This window comes from Micropterus dolomieu, linkage group LG23 (genome assembly GCF_021292245.1).
Source record: "Micropterus dolomieu isolate WLL.071019.BEF.003 ecotype Adirondacks linkage group LG23, ASM2129224v1, whole genome shotgun sequence".
In the NCBI taxonomy this organism is placed as follows: domain Eukaryota; kingdom Metazoa; phylum Chordata; class Actinopteri; order Centrarchiformes; family Centrarchidae; genus Micropterus; species Micropterus dolomieu.
Window position 1 is genome coordinate 15,229,965 of NC_060172.1, and position 4,335 is coordinate 15,234,299.

The 4,335-nt window shown below is 45.4% G+C and overlaps 1 pseudogene; it reads right to left on the minus strand.

Annotated features, from left to right (window-relative positions):
* Positions 1-2,077: 2,077 nt before the first annotated feature.
* Positions 2,078-4,335, minus strand: part of LOC123963078 — a 5,337-nt pseudogene continuing 3,079 nt past the window's right edge.

The window sequence follows — 4,335 nt, forward strand, 5'->3', positions numbered from 1 at the left end:
AACTCCATTCAGAAATCAAACATTTTAAAACTTGACCTGACAAAGCTTGAATTCATACTGAACAGTATGTTTAACAAATTGGCAATAATGTAGTAGTTACTTTGGAATCATTTTGATCCATTTATTGCAATTGGGTTGTATTGATTCGCATTATGGGATTGTGTGTGAACACTCGGCAGTAGTCAAGCGATAAAACTTTCTTTCTAACGTTAGAAAAGTGACGCAAGGATTAAATTTGTGTTTGGTCTAAATGCATAGTAAGACTATTCCTTTACACAGCCTAATCCTGGCTAATGTGCTGTTGCAGGAAAATACATTGGATGAAAGACTCAGGCTAACACAAAGGGAAATCAGAGACTGCTGTGCCCTCAACTTTACTGAGACCTTGCTGCACTGCAACATCCTGGATTGAGCTATTGCACTGGACGAGGGGGCATGTTCCACATTGACTGAAAACAAGACTGTTTACATCAATGATGCTTGGTGCTCAAACATAGTCGAAATGGATGGAGAATGTTTACCAGATGAAATCAACAATCTTACACAGTGGTGCACAGAGAATGACCTACAGTAAAGCCAAGGAGCTGACCACTGATTCTGGTACAAAAATACAGATCTCTGTCTACACTAGCGGATCTGAGGTGAAGCAGTTTTAGGGCGTACTCACTCTAGGCCCAGTTGCCTTGTACCGTGCCCGAGCACGATTGAGCACAGCTGGGTTTTCGAGGTAAGCACGCTGTACATAGCTGTTAGTCAATATCGACTGTCATTCTGTGAAAAAATTAAACTTAAACTTAACTAGAAAACTTAAGAAGACGAAATTCCTGCGCCAAGATCTTATTTACTTGCAATAGAAAACATCCTGACTTGAAACATCACCGGCATGGGATGTGCACAGCCCAGGGCAGGAGGGCTCTGCGGCGTGTGATTAAAAGCTCTCAGAAGATCATTGGTACCGATGTACTGAGCATCAGTGATATCGGGGAGGTAAGGTGAGATGCCTAAAGAGAGGAAGGATTTCTAAAAGACTCCAACCCAGCCACAGCCAGTTCATCCTGCTGCCCTCTGGCGTTGTACCACCAGAATGCAGAGCAGCTTCTTTTCCCAAATTGTCAGACTGCTTAATTCATCCTCAGAACTCTACCATGTAAAATAGGTTTATTTCTATGACTTGTTATATATCTACCCATCTAGTGTGTATAATTTTTGTATAACGTTTGCTTTTTGTGAGTAAAGGGAACTACTTCATCTCATTATACAAGCTAGGGGTGTGACAATAAATCGTTACAGTAATATATTGTTCTACATTTTGACATGATACTGTATCGATATTCCAGCCCATCATATCGATACATAATATTAATAAAAAATAGCGCTTCGGCGGTTAGCTCAATGCTAACATGTGAGAATGATGAGGCCAAACACACAATAAATTTTATGGGTTTTTATTCCCCCGACTGGACTAAAATGAGAACAGCATTAATAATTTAAAGTCAAGGGTTTAAGGCAGTTGGTGGTTATACAAAACACAGGAATAACTTTCTTACTTGTCCTTTGCTTATTGCATCTGATCTCAGCTATGTGATTTAACAGTACACTATAGACACACTTTATACAGAAACTCAGAATTAACATTTTATGAATGAAATCAGTAACTCACTGTTCTAATGTGCAGTGTGCGCCCTCAGGACCCCCCCCCCCCCCCCCCCCCCCCCCCCCCCCCCCCCCCCCCCCCCCCCCACACACACACACACACTCACTTGGCTATCAATCGTCAGGGAATCAGCTAGAACACCCAGGTCTTCAAGCATCTACCTTGGTCCGCTAGCTAGTTCACTCTTCCGTCTGCCGATCTCAAGGATTATTAACATGGTTTATGGAGATATCCTCCGTATCGATAACCCAAAAGTACATCCTGTGCCGTGTCTCTACATCGCGGGGCCCGACACTTCTGTTTTTCCCCATACATCTGGACTAAGAGACACAGCATTGCATGTGGACATGGGCAAGTTAAATGTGTTTTTGTTCATCCCTGCTGTTGTACTCTGGCTTCTGCACAGAAGGGGAATGGGTGTGTCTACCCTAACATTTCCCTCTTTTCTCTACCTTGGAGCAGGCACGGGACCCTGTGCTGGTTCATCAGCGGGCAGGTCAACGCTCTCCGATGGGGGTGTGGGTCTGGCAAGACCTCTGCCTCCAAGTCATCATCATCCGACATGTCATTTCTTTCCTGTTCGAGTGCATCCTCAGTCACATCACTCAGATGGGCCCATGGCTTGTCAGTTTCCACAACTGCCACTGTTTCATCTTCCAGACACCTGACTTTCTCTACCAACACAAACTCTGGATCCTCGGACTCAGTTTCCAATCCCAAACTCAGTGTAGGTCTGTCCTCAGTGGAAGCTGCTTGGGGACGCCACCGTGGTGCTGGTACTTGCCAAACACACTGCCGCAGGTTAGACCTATGGACACTCTTCATCGGCCCTCCCTCCAGTGGCACCACTTTATATATAGTCCCCTGCACCTCAACAACTTCATACACTGCAGCTGCCCAGGCATCCTGGATCTTATTCCTTCCTGGTGGACGATGGCGGAGGCACACCAATTGTCCCACGTCGATAGGCGGACAGTGAACCTTCTTCAGCTGTAGTGCTACTCTTTCTGCTGCCTTCCACTCCGCACACTGCTTTGCTCTGGCATGTGCATCCTGGAGGTGCTCCTGGTGTACAGCTAACCAGTCAGGCTTGTCATCTTTTACTTTCTCCTGGCTTAAAAGAGTGTCAATAGGAATGTGTGGATGAACGCCAAACAACAGGTAGCAGGGTGAATACCCTGCAGTGGAGTGTGGTGTGACATTATATGCATAAACAACCTCTAAAAGGTGTTCAGGCCAGCATCTCTTCTTTTCAGGGGGAAGTGTAAAGTTCTATTAAACTTCTCGCACTGCAGGTTCCCCTGAGGGTGGTGAGGTGTGGTGCATGTCTTCTTCACCCCATACAACTTGCACAACTCAGCGATCACTGCACTTGCAAAATTTCTGCCCTGGTCCAAATGCAAGCTTTCTGGCACTCCATACTTTGGGAACCATTCTCTTAGGATGGTTTTAGCAGTGGTGTCTGCTTTCTGGTCCCTGGTAGCAAAAGCTTGGCTGAACTTGGTGAATACATCTGTCATCACAAGTACATTCTCACGGACATCCGTGGTGCGTTCAAGCATTGTGTAACCCACGAGAACAACCTCAAGCGGGCGAGAAGCCAGGAATGGTGTCTGGGGTGTCCTCCTGGGCTGTGGTATTTTTGTCAGCATGCACCTCTGGCACCTCTTTACCCACTGCTCAAAGTCTCCATGCATACCACCCAAAAAGCATCTCTGTCTCAACAGATCCTCTCTATGCCGTGGTGTCACATCAGTTAGTTTTTCCTTTAGTAGCTGAAAAGCTTGTTGACACTGTGGAGTAAAGGCTGAACTAAACAACTGGCTACTCTTGGCCGGGCTACACTCTTTAATGCAGGCATTTACAACGTCATGGAGGGGTCCTGCAATCTGGGAAAAGCCCTCAATAAACCTCCTATAGTAGCTGCAAAAGCCCGAAAAGGACCTTAGCTCTCCTACAGTACTTGGGATGGGCCACTGCTTTACAGCTCTGATCTTATCAGGGTCTTTACCTACACCTTGAGCTGATACTTGGTGACTTAGGAAACTTGACTTCAGGCAGGAGAAAATGACACTTCTCCACTTTTACTTTTAGCCCTGTCTCCCTCAACTTCTTAAAGACTGTATCTAATCTCACCAGATGATCCTGGAACGTTAGAGAAAACACAAGTAAGTCATCCAAGTAAGGTCAGCACAATCTGGAAAACTTAATCACTCATTGTAGCTTGCATCAGACGTTGAAATGTGGCAGGCACGTTACACAGCCCCAAGGCCATTCTCAGGTACTCACATAGGCCGAAAGGCATGGTAAATGCCGTTTTGTTCCTGTCTTTCTCATGTACTGCAACCTGGTGTTATCTGCTTGCGAGGTCAGTCGTCGAGAAGAATCTGGCCCCATTCAGAGCATCCAGGCTTTCATCAATGCGTGGGAGTGGAAACCCATCGCACCATCACGCATAGTCCACACCGAAGACACATCAAAGCTCAGACATGTTATAGCTAGCTCAATAAGTACATCTCATTACCTCATTACACAAGTGGAACCCATAATACATAAGAGATTCAATATGAAAAGGTATCACATACAGGAGGTAAATCAATTATATGAAGCAAAATACATTTACAGGCAATACTGTTTAGTCCAGCATCAGTAACATGCACACACATTGTTAAGATATTGGA